The sequence below is a fragment of the Triticum aestivum genome, chromosome 4B (assembly GCF_018294505.1).
Source record: "Triticum aestivum cultivar Chinese Spring chromosome 4B, IWGSC CS RefSeq v2.1, whole genome shotgun sequence".
NCBI classification, from domain to species: domain Eukaryota; kingdom Viridiplantae; phylum Streptophyta; class Magnoliopsida; order Poales; family Poaceae; genus Triticum; species Triticum aestivum.
The window spans coordinates 377,840,137-377,859,333 of NC_057804.1; the positions used below are offsets into that span (position 1 = coordinate 377,840,137).

At 45.0% G+C, this 19,197-nt stretch overlaps 1 pseudogene; it reads left to right on the plus strand.

Moving 5' to 3' along the window:
- The first annotated feature begins 331 nt into the window (after positions 1–331).
- LOC123090112 (transcription factor SPT20 homolog) overlaps positions 332–19,197 on the plus strand; it is a 78,088-nt pseudogene continuing 59,222 nt past the window's right edge.

Here is a 19,197-nt window from a genome sequence, read left to right on the forward strand (position 1 = left end):
CTGGTCAACCTGTCTAGTGGGTCCAGTGGGACCCACCTGTCATCCACTGTTTGGACTTAATTAGGGTTTAGGCTAAACAAATTACTGTTTAATTAAACTAACGGATTAATTAGATTAATTAACTAGGATTAATTAACTTAATTAATTTAGTTAATTAATTAATTAAGTTTAATTTTATTTACTATTTATCTGTTTATTATTCTTTTTTTAAAATCCCCTTTTTTTACAAACGTTCTGGGCACTGGGGCCCGCGTGTAAGTGGTCCAGGGCCTTGCGGGCACATGGGCGCAGGTGGGCGCTGGGACCCGGCTGGGCACCCGACGGGGCACCGATGGCTGGATGGTGGGTGGGCTCGGCAGAGGCGCCGCTTCGAGTGGAGCAGCGGCAGCGGGCAAGGGACGGCGCCGGCGTGGCCGCGGCGGCAGCAGGAGGCACCGCCAGAGTGGGGTGCGGTGGAGGCCAGGACGGGGCAGGCCAGGAGGGCGTGGATCGCGTGCGCAGAATGGCCAGGGCGCGGCCGGAGCCGGTCGGAGCAAGGGGGGTCGCGGGCAGTGAGCCAGCGCGGGCTTCCCGCGTGCGGCGGCAGATGCGGCGCTCACGGTGAGCGCGCGTGGCGCGGGGTGCACGTCGAGGCGAGGGAGAGAGAGGAGGCCGGGACCTCACTGGGTGTCTGTAGGGAACGGACCAGTGGGCGCGGGGGAGTTCGGGGAGGTCCGTTGTGGAGGAGGACGGGGACGACGTCGACGTAGGAGGAGGCAGGCCGGCGATGGAGCGCTCCGGGACGTCGGCGTGGGGAGTGGTGGGGCGATGGCGCGCGACGGGACGGGGTGTCGGTTGCCCCGATCCAGATCCACTCGGGGTGGGGCCGGCCGCCGAAGGACGGAGGGAGGAGTCGCTGGGCGGAGGCGATGGCTCCACGGCTCGCCGGAGCGAGGGGAGACGGAGAGGAGATGAGGACGGTGCAGAGGAGCTCCGAGCAGCGGCGATAGGGCGCCGGGTTCGAACCCCTCCCGATCTAGATGGGAGCGAGAGGTGAGGGGGCTAACGAGAGGGAGTGGGGGAGTGGGTGCGATGTGGGGGTTAGGGTTTCAGTCGGGTGGGGTTATGGAGGTGAGTGGGGAGCCGGTTGGGCCAGTGGGCTGGCCTCGCTGTCAGCTGGGCCGGTTGGCCCTTTGGGGGGGGTCCCTTTTCTTTTGTTTTGTTTTCTGTTTTGCCTTTACTTTTTATTCATATTTCCTGTACTGCTTTCTTTTAGTCTCCTTTTATTTTTGTGTTAGCAGAATACCAAAATGGCACCGTATTTGATATTACCAAATATGCCACTGCCACATTAACTTGCTACCCAAGCTAAAATAGTTTCATAATTATTTATTAACTAAAAGTATTTAAAAAATAGTTTTTGTTACTGTTTTATTTATCTGATAGTATTTAATTATTCTATAAAGGTGTGGTTTCTCCACCATAATTACCTGTGCATTATTTTGTTCACTCCGAACATTTTAGTTTTAATAGTTGAAAACTTTTATTGTGTGTTTGATTTTGAATTTGAATTTGAATCAGTTTTTGAACTAACGAGAGATTAGCAACAGTAACGGAGGTGACATGGCATCATTAGCAGAGGGTTACTGTAGCATAACTATCCGGGCGTCACACATGTAATATAACATAACTAGTTGGGCACTTGTCTGCTAAAGCACTTATGACCCCTACGCCTTGTCTCCATGCATGCACCAGTTCTTACATAACAAAGAGGGTATTCGGACACACTCCGGACTATAGGGTCCAGAGGTCGAAGAGAAAAGGTCCGCAATGACAAACGATCTACAATCCGGCTAGAGGACATTTTTTTATGTCATTTTTACATAGTCAATCCGACTCGGCATATTCTTCTTCAATGCCATCTAATAGGCGGTCCAATTTACAGTCCTGTTGGGAATACTTTGCAGCCAGCTCCACCTGGCCATATGCCAAGCTGACCGGGATCTCCTTTCCGTCCAGACCTATAGGGCCGACCTCGGCCATGTGGTTTGGGTCAGCCTTCATGTACCGAGTCTTCACCATGGCCCAGGCCTCCTTGGCACCTTGACGGCAAGCTGATATCTTCCATAATCGGAAGCGCTGCCGCACTCCCTCCAGCTTCTTGGCAAGCTCCTCAAGGCCTTCGGGCACGGAGAGGGATGGCCACATAGCCTGGACAACGCCTCGCATTGTCTGCCGAACTCGCTTGTGTAGTTGCAACAGCTCGGGAAGAAGGTCTCCCGATGAACCGTGCATCTTCTCCGCCGGACGACCCGTCAGCAGACCTACAGACATAGCTATGTCAATCGACTTCCTCGCCGAATTCCTTTTTCGAAGATTCGCTCAAGCACTTACTAAAAATGCCGCGTCGAAGTCGCCGATTCTCCTTCACGGCAGAAGATAGCTGAATGCAAACGTCTTTCAGTTCCTCGCCTAGCTGGGTATTGGCGTAAGCTTGTTCTTCTCTTGCCTCACCCTCGTCAGCATGTTCTCGCCAGCCTTTAGTTGGCGTAGGAGTTGTTGCTGGTCCGGATTTACTCCGGCCTCATCTGCATTATTATAGTCAGGGTTGCACGCCTGCCGCATTTCAAAACGGAGGTACCTTTCGAAGCACATATTACCTACGGGCGTCCCCTTGACATTCTCTGAAGTGGCCAATGCGGCCTCGAGCTGAGCCTTGCACTCTTCGAGCTCCTGGGACAATTGCGTGTTCTTCTTTGTAAGACACTGCATAGCACATGATCCTTCAAACAGTTATCTTCACTGTTTCAAGTCTCGGGGGCTACTGCCATATATAACCTTCAATTCTACTCACCTGTATGTCTTTCACATACTGCTCCGTGGCTCTGGCTAGACCATTTTGAGCAGCACGGAGATACACATCTCCTGTATTAAAGGCGTCCAACGCCTCTGGGGAGAAACACGCGTCACGGAGAACAGTCCGGCGACGCCTGTGGTTTAGGGCACTCTCCACCTCTGAATTGGTGGCAGATAGCCCGTCGGCGCCCTCTGTCGGAGGAGCGCCCGAGGCGCGTCCCGTGTCCGCCTCCGCTTCCAGACCCGGCCTCGAACCTTGGCCGGCGGACATAGTCCGGCGGGCTCTCTTCTTTCTAACAAAATCATGAGCATTAGTAAGACTCAAGGGCATAAACCCTAGGCGTTAAATCCACACACCATACCGTTGCACCAGAATCTCGATCTGGTCTGCACTTCTTTTTGGCCCGCCTGGTTTCAGCGGCCCTTGTTGGCTGCCCACCGTGGGCTCGGCCTTCCGCCTCAAGGATTTACCTTGCGAAGCGCTATTAGTGCACGGCAAGCAAGATAAAGCATGAGAATACTGGGACTTCGGTCTTAGTTACCTTGGATGCTGGAAGTAGTCTGGGGTAGTCGGCCGTGATGGCCACTAAGGAGTTATCCTTGCTCAATAGATGAAATACTCCATCAACCAACTCCACGCATAAGTCCGGATCTTCTTGGGAGTCCGGATTGAGGGACCGTTCCGGATCCTCTGGTTGTGGAGCAGGGCTGTTTATTTCCTTCACAGCCTGGCGCAGCTCCTGCGTTTAAACATTACTAGTCTAAGTACTCAACTACGGGAATTTCGAAAATGGATAGGCAAGTGAAAGTGTCCGCTCATCCAACTAGGAGGATTGTACATAGAGAATCCGCCTTCCGGGTTGACACGGAGGAATTCTTCCTCCTCCCCCTTGTACAAAGCGGATAAGATTCTCGTTAAAGTGGCAGCCGAATCTGGCCCCTTGCGACCGCACCGGGTAGCATCATCCTCCCCGTTGAAATCCCACATGGGGTGGCCTCTGTATTGAAGCGGCTGCACCCCTTGCATGATGCATATGGCCATGACCTTGATCATGGTCAGTCCGGAATGAGCCAACAACCTTATCCGGCTCATCAGGTACAGGACGTCCCTGTCAGCTTCCCTTTGAGGGTTCCGTGGGCACCAACTCAGGCGCTTCTTCAACGGAGCATTATTGAACTCGGGGAGGCCGATCCGTACAAGGTCCGGTAGGGGGACGTCATCTATATAAAACCATTCCGAGGGCCAGTCTTCGGACACCCTCTTTGGGGTGCCGGATAGATATCCGGTCCCGGTGATGCGCCATAGTTCGGCTCCGCCCACTTGATAAATAGACCCTTCCTGAGAACGAGGCACAAGGCAAAACAACCTCTTCCACAACGCGAAATGGGCCTCGACGCCCAAGAACAGCTCGCAGAGGGCCACGAAGCCCGCAATGTGCAGAATGGAGGCGGGCGTGAGGTTGTGTAGCTGGAGGCCGTAGAACTCCAGCAACCCTCGAAGAAACGGATGAATTGGAAATCCGAGTCCTCTCATTAAATAAGGGACTAGGCATACCCGCTCTCCTCGAGAAGGATGGGGGACACTCTCCGCCTTCTCTCCGCCGCTATAGGTAGCAATCCCGGCTCGAACTGGGACCATATATGCTGGGGGAGAAGCCCCTTGGACTGAAGCACTACTAGCTCGCTATGCGGGACGGAACACCGCCCCCATTCTCCGGGCCGAGTGCTGGAGGGGCGAGAGGAGGATCTACACCGACCGGCCATGGTGGAATGGATCTCTGTCGAAGGCACTCTGATGAAATCTCGCGGAGGGAAGATGGTGTGAATTGGATCTAAATCCCCGTCTCTTTTATGGGCGATTCATTAATGCAACCCGGGGGGTAACTGAAAAAATCCCCTGGCTTTTCGCATCCGTTTGACACGTGGAAGATGGTCATTATGGGGCACAGAAGCAGAGGAGGACAGCACGCACTAGAAGCCGGACACTATTCGAAGGATACAGAGAATTTGCAGGAGAACCCGCCTTGCAATGCCGAAGACAACTTGCGCGCCGGACTCGTCGTCATTGAAGCCTGGTTCGGGGGCTACTGAGGGAGTCCTGGATTAGGGGGTGTCCAGATGGCCGGACTATGACCTTCGGCCGAACTCCTGGACTACGAAGATACAAGATTGAAGACTCCGTCCTTTGTCCGAATGGGACTTTCCTTGGCGTGGAAGGCAAGCTTGGCGATACAATATGAAGATCTTCTCCCATTTTAACCGACTCTGTGTAACCCTATCCCTCTCCGGTGTCTATATAAACCAGAGAGTTTTAGTCCGTAGGAGGAAGAACAATCATACCATAGGCTAGATTCTAGGGTTTAGCCACTCCGATCTCGTGGTAGATCTACTCTTGTACTACCCATATCATCAATATTAATCAAGCAGGAGTAGGGTTTTACCTCCATCGAGAGGGCCCGAACCTGGGTAAAAACATCGTGTCCCCTGTCTCATGTTACCATCCGCCTAGACGCACAGTTCGGGACCCCCTACCCGAGATCCGCCGGTTTTGACACCGACAATCATGCTTAGGGTTTAATTGATCATGTTGGTTCCGTGGTGGTTTCTTTAATAGAAATCGGAGGGGAAACCCTCTTTTGCTAAAAAAATATGCTTAGAGTTTCCCCCTTTTATGATCACTATATGATCAGAATATGTGCTTCGTGTCATAATAACACTACTCCACGCATCAAGCTAAACAAGCTTAGATGTTCAAATACGAATATGGTATTATTAAAACAGAGTTGTTTAATTGGTCAGCTAAATGTTCCTAAATTAGTTTCGAAAATGCATGTTCCCCGCTCGGGTGTGTATCTCTACAGGGTGCCCACGGTGGGCCGGCCCACCCTGGGATTTTGGGTCGTCCCAGGCCCCGATTCCCCTCTGTTCTGCTGTGCGCTTTCGATATCTACTCGCCCCCAGCCGCCTGCCTCGCCGGCTACTTGCCGTCCCCGGATGGCATGACTCTAGGAGGAGACGCCAGACTAACATGAGGCCAGGAGCCACTCGCCCAACATCGTCACCGCTGCCCGGGGGCACCGCCGTGCCTACCTTCCCAGTCTGTTCAGGGCTCAGGCGTGCAGCACCCACCAAGCCAACCTGATTTATCCTGAGATACGTCCTAAACACTCAGCAGCCACTCCTCATCACCCATTTTCTAATTGATTCATTACTCATTAGGCAGGACTGTCATTAGGGTTTGTTGTGTGCTCAGTGCTACCTACACTTAATGGTTCAGATGTATTTCGGTAATCTTTAGTACCTCTAAAGTTCACAAGGTTTTCAAAATTCCGGCCCTCGGAACAGAAACTAGTCATTTTGGATTGTTGGTTGTAGTGACATTGACCCAGATTACTACTGCAAGCCAGGTTTGTTGACAATTTTACTTGTCTTTCTTACTCATTCGATATAATATCCAATTATTCACATCGATTAGTTGCAAACAATAAGTGCTGGACAAACTTCTTCATTTAGATTCTGGACGGTCTCTTACTACAGTTACAATTCTGCATACTTGTCCTAATAAGCTCACAAGTAAATGATTGATTCACTACATCTATGCTTGCCTTGTCATATTTTTTGTCAATATTCTTTTTGGGTGGACCACCCTGTTTCTAAATACTGGAACCGTAGACATGAGTGAATAGTATTTCTCTATGTGATCTCTTCCATCATGTGTGGGTAACGAACACTGCATTGTATAGAAAGAAAGTGTTATTTCCAACTTTTACATAGGTTTTGATCTTTTACATGGAATACAATCTGCCTACTTGCTTTGTGTCGCACTACCAACACTCCACCCTTGAAGCTAAACATTACGCCACTCATAATTGCTTAGTTTATTTGTTCAAATATGAATTTCATATGATTCTAATGTTCCTACTTCAGTTTTGAAATGTGTGCCTGCCTGTTATAGAGACATAAGGGGTTTGTATTTCTGTGTGTGGTCTGGTCAGCACGGTTGGGGAGGTGAACTTTGCATATGCAGGGGTTTATAGGGAGACACTCTCCGAGTTGAATCCGCAATGCATTCCATAGATAATCTGACTACTTTTTATGTTTTCATGAATCTTAGATTCTGAACAGCATCATAATGATTATGAGCTTGCGTGCATGAAAAGAATAAAGCAGAACAATGACATGGCTGTCAAACTTGGCATTAAGGGACTGAAATCAAGTCTGGATGCAATGCAATGCAAACGCTCTCCACCTACAGATTCATGCTCAGATTATGATCCTAATAGTGATTCTGAGCTAGAGGGAGACCTAAGTCAATGTAGCTCCCTAGTGGAGGAGTCAGAGGAAGATGCCCTATCTTATTCACCCATCAAGGTACTTGCTCTAACTTTCCAAGGTTACATTGCTCGCACATATCTTGCAACTGATGCTTTGCATTGCTTCTACTTTGTTGAACTGCCATTAGCTTAGTTTACACATCGTGTATGTGAATACGCCCTGCCTATCCATTTTCAGTACATATTCCATCTGTCATCATACCATATTTATCCATTCAAATGTTGTTCTTGTGTATCAGACGTTCAAAAGGAAGAGGGCGATTGCTGATCGTGGAGGAGCACAAGCAAAGTATTTGGAAAAGGTAGTGGCACCTGATAAATCAAATAGCCCATTAGGTGTAGTTGCAATATCACCTGACCCACAAAATACCCCAACTCTAGCAGACTCTAGCCCTACTACACTGGTCATTTCTGATGCCCCAACTCAGCAGACCCCAACTGCAGCAAACAGTATGATTATGCCAGTTGACATAGCACCAGCTGTACGACGCAAAACCCCCATTCCAGCAAAGAGTACACCAAATCCAGTTGCCAAATCCCTTTTCGAACCAGAGAGAGCCCCAATTGCAGCAAATAGGACCCCTGTTCCATTTCTTCCCAGTTTAGAAGATGAAGCTTATGTTGTTGTCAGGAACTTTGTGCGCATCTTTCCTTCATGGAAAGATTATACCAAGACACAGAACAATTTCCAGTCTTCCTCCGCAACTTACGCGTAAGTAATGTACTAATGTTATTCATGGTCATTACTGCATATGTTTCTGCTGACAGAAGACACAAGATTTCATTCTTTTAAATAGGCGAGGAGCAAACTGGATTGTGATGACGAGCAAGAGTTGGTTGCGCTTTTCAAGCACTCGTTGATGAAGCATCGTTCCTACTTGAGGCAAGCGCACTTCCATGGAAAGCCTCTGAACGAAATTTCTGTAAAGTCTCCGGTGCTACATTTATCCGACGGTGACTGGAATAATCTTGTTACACATTGGTCTCGGCTGCAGCGTAAGGTACTGTCTATGATATCACATCACAATTTGAACTACATTTCTGCATTTGCCTTAATGTCTCACTTGTACGAAAACTGTTAGCAGAAGAACATTCGTTCTCAAGGGACCACAGAATCTCGCAACTATACTGCACACTGCATTGCTCTTGTGAGTACCTCTTGCCCTGTATGACCATACTTACTTTCATAGCTGTTTGATTATGTAGCATCACTGCACATGTTAGCCTCGTAATCGTCCATTTGGTGGACATTATAAGATCCGTATGGACTCTTACACAAATTTAGAATCAACCCAATGCTTTTGAAGAGGTTTAGCTCTGCAGTCCTCTTGTAAGGACTGAACGTGGTCTATCACTGTACTTACATTAACAGCTACTCCCTCCGTCCCATAATATAAGAACGTTTTGTACAGTACACCAGTGTTCAAAACACTCTTGTATTATGGGAAGAGGGATTGGTTCATTTTGTAGCATTCTGCATCTTATCTCCCTCGCCCACCATTTACTAAAAAAGATCAGATCTATATTTAATCTTACCAACAAGTAGAATACACAGACAATGCCAGTGCAGAAGTGTAGCCCATTGCTCTTGTCAGTACATTTTGTCCTGTAACGCTTGTACTTCCAGGGATTGGTAGTTGATTATGTAGCATCAATCTGCATCTTATCTTCATTATCCTCTATCCCTTCCAGTATTATCATATCTATAATTACTCTCTACAAAATGTAGAGTACAGGCAATGCTTATGAAGAAGATTCTGTGCTGAAATTCTTGAGTTATCCTTCCCTTGACATGGAGAAGGGCATTATAAAGCCGGTGTTAACTGTTAATGTAAGTCAGTCCTTCTAAAGCCTTTATCCTCAACTGCTGTTTAATTTGCTCATACTCCCTATCGTTTACTGCTGTTTAGTTTGCTGTTTCTACCAAAATGCATGTTCGTAAGAACCGTAAGTTCTAAGTTTTACTTGTAAAACCAAATTCTTATTCATACCATGCACATTACTTAATACTCCCTATATGTATGCTTGGTTTTGTGGATCTATAATCCAGTGTGTGGTGAAGCAGCCCACGTTTGCACCTTGTCATCTCCTGTTTTATCTTACTGATGTGGCTGATGATATGAACAACATGCCATGCACATTATCCAAAATAGATACAATGATTTTCTTTGCCCTTCATCTATGCTTGTTATGTTGACATGGTAATCCAGTAGTGTGGTGAAGCTCCCCGCATTATGAACAATGCCAAATTATGCTATTGATATTTTGAACTTACTCTTTATTTTCTAATTTGAAATTGGATAGAATTGACAGAACAGTTATCATCTTTGTTTATACACGTGCAAAACCTGTCATCTCTCTGCTTTGTTTCAGGGTGATATGCCTGATGGCATGCACAAGTCTGCTGAAGGCTGTGAGACAAACCCAACATATATTGCAGCAAAGAAGGCAAAACATCTTGAAGATAGCGAGACAACCCCAAAGTCTTGTCTTGATGCAGTGTTCAAGTTACTTGAGACTAACAGTCAGACAAGCTCACAGAATTCGTTGTCTGAATCAGTTCGACTTCTTCAGTCCCAAGTTCTAGCAGAAAGGCATTCTGCAACTCAACTTCGACTTGAAGTCCTATCTCTAAGAAAGATTGCGGAGAACACCAATGAGAACCTCATCGCTAAACAGCTACACCTGGAAGCTATGACCGACATGCTAGGCCGGTCTCACAGCCTTGCTCAGCAGCTTGCGCAGCAGTTCCCCCGCAAGGCTAACCTTTCTTGAACTGTCTTGGAAGTGGTCTCGGTTCAGTATTATTTTGTTACGCTGCAATGGTGCCCAGTTTTTGTAATCTGCTTCTTCGTTGCGCTTTATGATCACTGGTGGCGAACTTCGATGCCCAGTGGATGTAATATACCTTAAATCCTTTATTGTATAGTGTAGGTTTATTCTTAGTTACTATGCTGTAATTTCTTTATTGTATAGAGTAGGTTTGTTCTTAATTCCTACTAGTTACTGCCATCATTCGCTATCTGAAAAAAAATCAGATGTAGTCGACCGGGCCGAAACATTCGACTCTAACGGGCCAGGTTTTTAGCGGGCCACAATTGGGCCGGCCTGCGTCTTTCTTGGGCCCGAATGATTGGGGCCTTCACACATTGCGCCAGGCCCAAACTTACACCGGCCTATATTTTAGTTGGCCCTTTTGTCGACCCAGCGCTTAGTTTGGCCCAGGTAGCGTTGGGCCATTAACAGGCTGAATATTGTACTGGCCTGTTACGGCCGAGATGAAACCACGGGCCTTTAGCAGGCCAAAATGCATGTTGGGCCTCAATTTTCACTATTCGTCGACGGGCCTTCAGCAGGCCGAAATGTAGACCGGGCCGTTATGGGCCCAGTTAGCTCACGGGCCGTTACTAGGCCGAAACATATCTCAGGGCTTAGTTGGCCCACTGATATCATGGGCCTTTAAGAGGCCGAAAGCTTAGTACAGGCATCAACGGGCCGAATTACGCGACAGGCCTTTAACAGGCCCAAAGTCACGTTGGGCTTAACTGTTGCCACCTTTAGCACGGGCCGTTAGTGGGCCCGATGTCCCGTCGGACCATATATGGCCCATGGGAAGCATGGGCCATTCCCAGGCCAAAAGTCACATCGGGCTGAAATGGGCCCATGTCTACATCAGGCCTCTAACAGGCCAAAACTCACTGGGTTGTAGTTGGGCCTGAATATTCGGTGAACAATTAACGGGCCAGATCTGGCTTCGGGCCGCAAATGGACCCAAATATTAGGCGAACAATTAACGGGCCAGAACTGGCTTCGGGCCATAAATGGGCCCAAATATTAGGCGAATAATTAACGGGCCAGATCTGGTTTCGGGCTGTAAATGGGCCTTTATTAAGCAGGCCGTTATTGGGCTGCCCCATTAGTACCTGATTAAGTTCTACAGGCTTTTGACTAGGCCGGCCTTTTTAACCTCTATGGACCTCTGTTGGGCCCAGCGACGTGTCGACGTACCATCGGCATGTCTCCTCCAATGGACGGGCAACATCTGGCCCACTGACGAGATGACAGGTGTTCCCTTCGGCCAATCAGAATTTTACACGTGGAAATTTCCCATTGGTCGGGGCTGTTAACGGGTTATCGGATCCAAAATCTGACCCAATAGCTTAACGACATTCCGTTAAGGTGGATGCCACGTGTCGGTCACCCTTGACGAAAGCACTTCTGTGACGCGCGATTTATCGTCATGGAAGTGGACACTTTCATGATGATAATTTTGGTAATGTCATGGAACACTTGTACGACAGCACAGGTATGACTATCTTGATTCTGTTATAAATTTTTCATGGATTTACATGCATGACAACAAACACGACCTACTGTGACAAACACGTATCATCACGGAAGTGTATTTTTTTGTAGTGTCATCTAGTCTTCAACGGAGCAGTTTTTCTAGTCGACCACCATAACAGTAGTAGTATTCCCCCATTTATCTAGTATAGTCCGAGCACTTTTGTAACGATAGTTAGATCGTTGTATGTCCTTGTTTGAATTGAATGAAGTGTTATTGTTTGCATTTGTCTCATGTGCATATGGGTAGTGTTTCTCTCTAGGCCTCATTCTATTCTGAATTATCATATTTTCTTAAACCCTCAGATGCCTCCGAGACGTGACAAGAAATTTGCTTTCCCACCGGAGCTCACTTAGTTGATCCAACAGCAGAATGCGTTGATGCAGTTACTAGTCCAGAATCAGAATCATGGGAACAACAACAACAACAACCCACCACCTCCACCACCTGTCGATCACTTAACCCATTTCCTTAGACTGAATCCGCCGGTGTTCTCCAGTAGCACCAAGCTGATAGTTGTAGATGATTAGCTCCGCAAGACAGGAAGGGAGTTGACCACTGCAAGATGCACGGATGCGGAAAAGGTGCGTTTTGCCGCACATCAGCTTGATGGACCCGCAACATCATGGTGGGAGAATTTCACAGCCACTTATCCTATCAACACTGTCACATGGGATCAGTTTCAGCAGGCTTTCCATACTGCCCATGTTTCAGCAGGAGCTACGACCATGAAGAAGCGTGAGTTTCACAACTTGCGCCAAGGAGTACGTACTGTAGGCCAGTATGTGGATGACTTTAGTAAGCTAGCACGTTGTGCCCCAGATGACGTTGCTACAGATGCAGCTAAGCAGGAGAAGTTTCTGAATGATGAGCTGAGCATGCAATTGATGGTAGCAACCTTCAACAACTAACAGGAGTTGGTAGATAGAGCTCCCATGATTGAAGGGAAGCAGCAGCAGATTGACAACCGCAAGAGGAAGTATGGACAAGGGAAGTACAATTCTGCAGCTCAGCAAAAGCCACGTTTTACCCCAAAATCGGGAGGACATTTTCAGCATACCCATGGAGGAGGGAGTTCACACAATCATAATGGCCCCAAGAATGGTAATGGGAATGGAAGAAGCAACGGCCAGAACCGTACCAACCCATCAACCCCAGCTAAGAGAGACCTGAGCCAAGTCACTTGCTATAAGTGTCAAAAGACTGGACATTATGCCAATGAATGTCCTGAAGCCTAGAATGGAAATGGCAATGGAAGCTCTGGGAAGAAGCCAAACCCTTTCAATAGGGGACAGGTGAACCACGTTAATGTGGAGGAGGTTGAAGCCCAGCTAGATGCAGTAATAGGTAAGTTTTTGGTTAAGTCATTTACTGCACTCATTCTTTTTGATACTGGTGCATCGCACTCATACATATCAAGGGGATTTGTGGATAAGTATAAACTGCCAACCCAAGCCCTTAGGTCACCCATGTTAGTAACCTTGCTTGGAGCAGAGTATATGGCTAGTTTATGGTGTGATCGGTTACCATTAAGGATTGGTAACTACGTGTTTCCCTCGGACCTAATAGTATTGGAATCACAAGGATTGGATGTGATATTAGGCATGGATTGGTTATCGAAGTATGGAGGGAACATTGAATGCGCCAGTAAGTCGATTTTGCTTACCACCCCAGAAGGAAGAATGATCAAGTATGTATCCCGGCATGTACCGAAGAGGACTCGAGTAAATTCCCTATCAGGAGTTGTACAAGAGGAAGTACCCGTGGTGAAGGATTTCCCTGACGTATTTCCAGAGGAGTTGCCAAGCATGCCACCAGATAGAGACATTGAGTTTTTGATTGAGCTTTTGCCAGGCACAGGGCCAATATCTAAGATACCATACAGGATGCCCGCAAAAGATTTGGAGGAGATTAATGCTACGTCATGAGCTTGCGTTGGTTTTCCTCGAAGAGGAGAGGGTGATGCAGCAAAGTGTAGCGTAAGTATTTCCCTCAGTTTTGAGAACCAAGGTATCAATCCAGTAGGAGGCTCCTCAAAAGTCCCACGCACCTACACAAACAAACTGAGAACTCGCAACCAATGCAATAAAGGGGTTGTCAATCCCTTCACGGCCACTTGCGAAAGTGAGATCTAATAAACATAGTATGATAAGATAGATATATTTTTGGTATTTTGTAATATAGATGCAAAAAGTAAAGATGCACATAAGTAGATGGAAAACAAATATGATAAGAGATAGACCCGGGGGCCATAAGTTTCACTAGAGGCTTCTCTCAAGATAGCATAAGTATTGCGGTGGGTGAACAAATTACTGTCGAGCAATTGATAGAACAGCGCATAGTTATGAGATTATCTAGGCATGATCATGTATATAGGCATCACGTCCATAACAAGTAGACCGACTACTGCCTGCATCTACTACTATTACTCCACACATCGACCACTATCCAGCATGCATCTAGTGTATTAAGTTCATAAGAACAGAGCAACGCATTAAGCAAGATGACATGATGTAGAGGGATAAACACATGCAATATGATATAAACCCCATCTTGTTATCCTCGATGGCAACAATACAATACGTGTCTTGCAACCCTTTCTGTCACTGGGTAAGAACACCGCAAGATTAAACCCAAAGCTAAGCACTTCTCCCATGGCAAGAAAGATCAATCTAGTAGGCCAAACCAAACTGATAATTTGAAGAGACTTGCAAAGATAACTCAATCATACATAAAAGAAATCAGAGAAGATTCAAATATTATTCATAGATAAACTTGATCATAAACCCACAATTCGTCGGATCTCGACAAACACACCGCAAAAAGAGTTTACATCGAATAGATCTCCACAAGAGAGGGGGAGAACATTATATTGAGATCCAAAAAGAGAGAAGAAGCCATCTAGCTAATAACTATGGACCCGTAGGTCTGTGGTAAACTACTCACAACTCAGCGGAGGGGCAAGGATGTTGATGTAGAGGCCCTTCGTGGTTGCTTCCCCCTCCAGCAGAGTGCCGGCAAGGGCTCCAAGATGGGATCTCATGGATACAGAAGGTTACGACGGTGGAAATTGTGTTTCGTGGTGCGCCTGGATATTTTTGGGGTACGTAGGTATATATAGGAGGAAGAAGTACGTCGGTGGCCGCCCGCGGGGCCCATGAGATAGGCGGGCGCGCCCTACCGGGGGGTGCCCTCCTATCTCGTGGGTACCTTAGAGCTTTCTTGACTTGCACTCCAGGCTCTCCGGATCAGATTTGTTCCAAAAATAACGATCCCGAAGGTTTCATTCCATTTGCATTCCGTTTGATATTCCTTTTCTTCGAAATACTAAAATAGGCAAAAAAAACAGCAATATGGGTTGGGCCTCCGGTTAGTAGGTTAGTCCCAAAAATGATATAAATGTGTAAAATAAAGCCCATAAACATCCAAAAGGGGTAATATAATAGCATGGAACAATCAAAAATTATAGATACATTGGAGACGTATCAAGCATCCCCAAGCTTAATTCCTGCTCGTCCTCGAGTAGGTAAATGATAAAAAAGAAATTTTTGATGTGGAATGCTACCTAGCATAATTCATAATGTAATTTTCTTTCTTGTGGCATGAATGTTCAGATCCAAATGAATACAAAATAAAAGTTCATATTGACATTAGAAATAGTAATACTTCAAGCATACTAATCAAAGTAATCATGTCTTCTCAAAATAACATGGCTAAAGAAAGTTATCCCTACAAAATTATATAGTCTGGCTCTTCTCTATATTCATCACACAAAGTATTTAACCATGCACAACCCCGATGACAAGCCAAGAAATTGTTTCATACTTTAATAATCTCAAACTTTTTCAACTTTCACACAATACCTGAGCGTGAGCCATGGACATAGCACTATATGTAGAATAGAATGGTGGTTGTGGAGAAGACAAAAAGGAGAAGACAGTCTCACATCAACTAGGCGTATCAACGGGCTATGGAGATGCCCATTAATAGATATCAATGTGAGTGAGTAGGGATTGCCATGCAACGGATGCACTAGAGCTATAAATATATGAAAGCTCAATAAAAGAAACTAAGTGGGGTGCATCCAACTCGCTCGCTCACGAAGACCTAGGGCACTTTTGAGGAAGCCCATCATTGGAATATACAAGCCAAGTTCTATAATGAAAAATTCCCACTAGTATATGAAAGTGACAACATATGAGACTCTCTATCATGAAGATCATGGTGCTATTTTGAAGCACAAGTGTGGAAAAAGAGATAGTAGCATTGTCCCTTCTCTCTTTTTCTCTCATTTTATTTTTTCTTTCTTATTTTTTTTCTTTTCTTTCTCTTTTTTTCTTTTTCTTTGGCCTTCTCTCTTTTTTTGGCCTTTCTCTTTTTTCTTCTTCTTCTATTTTTTTTATTTTTGTAAAGTCTGAAGTCTCATCCCGACTTGTGGGGGAATTAAAGTGTGTTTGGTTGCAACCCTGGGGCATATTTGCCTGGCCTGGGACATCCCTCAGATGTGCCTAGAGATTGTTTGGTTCGCTACCTGGATTCACAGGCACATCCCTGGCCTGGAGCTCATGGCAGCTTGATTAGCCTGGCTAGCTCCCAGGCATGTTGCTTAGCCTGGTCCAGGCTCACGGGAGAGGACGCCTGGGTTCCAGGCAGATAGCATTTTCGGCTCATTAGCACATGCCTACTGCACTTTGTGTCAAATCAACCTTTCAATCTAATTTTTTATTGTTTAAGTGTTTGTCCCCGGCCAAGTCCACATCCAAACACCCGGTGCACACACCTGCCTGGCCAGGCAAAATTCTTCTTATTCTCAGGCCAACACCAGGCATGAAAATTTTACCAGGCATGAGTCCAGAACAAGAACCAAACTAGCTCTTATAGTCTTCATCATCCTTTCCTCACTAGGACAATGCTCTAATAATGAAGATCATCACACTTTTATGGATCTACAAATCAAAGCTAGAACAAAATATAACTATATGTGAATGCCTCCGGCGGTGTACCGGGATATGCAATGAATCAAGAGCGACATGTATGAAAATTATGAAGGTGGCCTTGCCACAAATACGATGTCAACTACATGATCGTGCAAAAAGCAATATGACAAAAGTAATGCGTGTCATATGAATGGAACGGTGGAAAGTTGCATGGCAATATATCTCGGAATGGCTATGGAAATGCCATAATAGGTAGGTATGGTGGCTGTTTTGAGGAAGGTAAATGGTGGGTGCATGGTACCGGCGAAATTTGCGCGGTACAAGAGAGGCTAGCAATGGTGGTAGGGTGAAAGAGTGCGTATAATCCATGGACTCAACACTAATCAAAAGAACTCATATACTTGTTGCAAAAATTTAGAAGTCATCAAAAATCAAAGTACTACGCGCATGCTCCTAGGGGCATAGATTGGTAGGAAAAGACCATCGCTCGTCCCCGACCGCCACTCATAAGGAAGACAATCAATAAATAAAATTGTGCTCCAACTTCATCACAAAGCGGTTCACCATAAGTGCATGTTACGGGAATCACAAACTTCAACACAAGCATTCTTTAAATTCATAATCACCCAACTAGCATGACTTTAATATCACTACCTCCATATCTCAAAACAATTATCAAGCATCAAATTGATCATAGCATCCAATTCACTTTCTATGATAGTTTTTATTATACCCAACTTGGATGATCATCATTCTAGGACCAATTTTATGATCATAGAAAATACCATGCTGTTCTAAAAGACTCTCAAAATAATATAAGTGAAGCATGAGAGAGTAGCAATTTCTTCAAAATTAAGACACCACTGTGCTCTAAAAGATATAAGTGAAGCACTAGAGCAAAAAACTATCAACTCAAAAGATATAAGTGAAGCACATAGAGTATTCTAGAAAATTCTAATCAAATAGGCTTCTCCAAAAAGGTGTGTACAGCAAGGATCATTGTGGTAAACTAAAAAGCAAAGACTAATATAATACACGACGCTCCAAGCAAAACACATATCATGTGGCGAATAAAAATATAGCTCAAGTAAAGTTACCAATGAATGAAGACGAAAGAAGGGATGCCTTCCCGGGGCATCCCCAAGCTTAGGCTTTTGGCTATTCTTGAATATATTGGGGTGCCATGGGCATCCCAAAGCTTAGGCTCTTGCCAATCCTTATTCCATAGTCCATAAAAGCTTTACCCAAAACTTGAAAACTTCACAACACAAAACCCAACAGGAAATCTTATAAGCTCCGTTAGTGAAAGAAAACAAAACCACCACATAAGGTACTGCCATGAACTAATTATTTATTTAATTTGGTGTTAAACCTACTGTATTCCAACTTCTTTATGGTTTATAAACTAATTTACTAGCCATAGATGCATTGAAATAAGCAAACAACACACGAAAAACAGAATCTGTCAAAAACAGAACAGTCTGTAGCAATATATAACTAACGCAAACTTCTAGAACTCTAAAAATCCTACAAAAATAGGAAGTCCTGGACAATTTGTATATTTAACAGAAGCAAAAAGAATCAATGCAAAAGCACGTTACTGTGATTTAACAAAATTATATTCGTGTGTGCAAAGTTTCTGTTATTCAGCATAATCAAATCAACTATCATCATAGGTTATCCTATAGGTTCTACTTGGCACAAACACTAATTAAAAGATAAAAACACATCTAAAAAGAAGTTAGATGCAAGATTTATTACTAAACAGGAGCAAAAACAAAAAAAACATAAAGAAAACTGGGTTGCCTCCCAACTAGCACTATCGTTTAACGCCCCTAGCTAGGCATAAAAACAAAGATAGATCTAATGAGTGCCATCTTTGACACTAAATTCATAAGTAGCATGCATGATAGATTCATAAGGTAATTTAACTTTCTTTCTTGTAAAGTGTTCCATGCCTTTCTTTAATGGAAATTGGAATCTGATGTTCCCTTCCTTCATATCAATAATCGCGCCAATCGTTCTAAGGAAAGGTCTACCAAGAATAATAGGGCAAGAAAGATTGCAATCTATATCAAGAACGATAAAATCTACGGGCACCAAACTTCTATTTGCAATGATAAGAACATCATTGATCCTTCCCATATGCTTTTTAATGGTGGAATCCGCAAGGTGCAAATTTAAAGAGCAATCATCAAGATCATGGAAACCTAGAATATCACATAAAGTTTTCGGAATCGTGGAAACACTAGCACCCAAATCACACAAAGCAAAACACTCATAATCTTTAATTCTAATCTTTATAGTAGGTTCCCACTCATCATTAAGTTTTCTAGGTATAGAAACTTCCAAATTAAGTTTTTCATCATAAGATTGCATCAACGCATCAACGATATGTTTGGTAAAAGCTTCATTTTGACTATAAGCATGAGGAGAATTAACAACGGATTGCAACAAGGAAATACAACCTTTTAAAGAGCAATTATCATAATCAAATTCCTTGAAATCCGAGATAGTAAGTTCAATATTATTAGAAGTAGAGGATTCTCCAATCTCACTTTTACCAATTTTTGCATCAAGATCTAAAGATTCCGAATTTTTGGGACGCCTTCTAGGCAAAGTTGATTCATCATCACTCCCATAATCATCAAAATTCATATTGCAAAACATAGATCTAATCGGAGACGCATCAATAACTTTAAGATCCTTGTAAGTGCATCTAGTGCCCCTTAGTGATTTTGGTGTA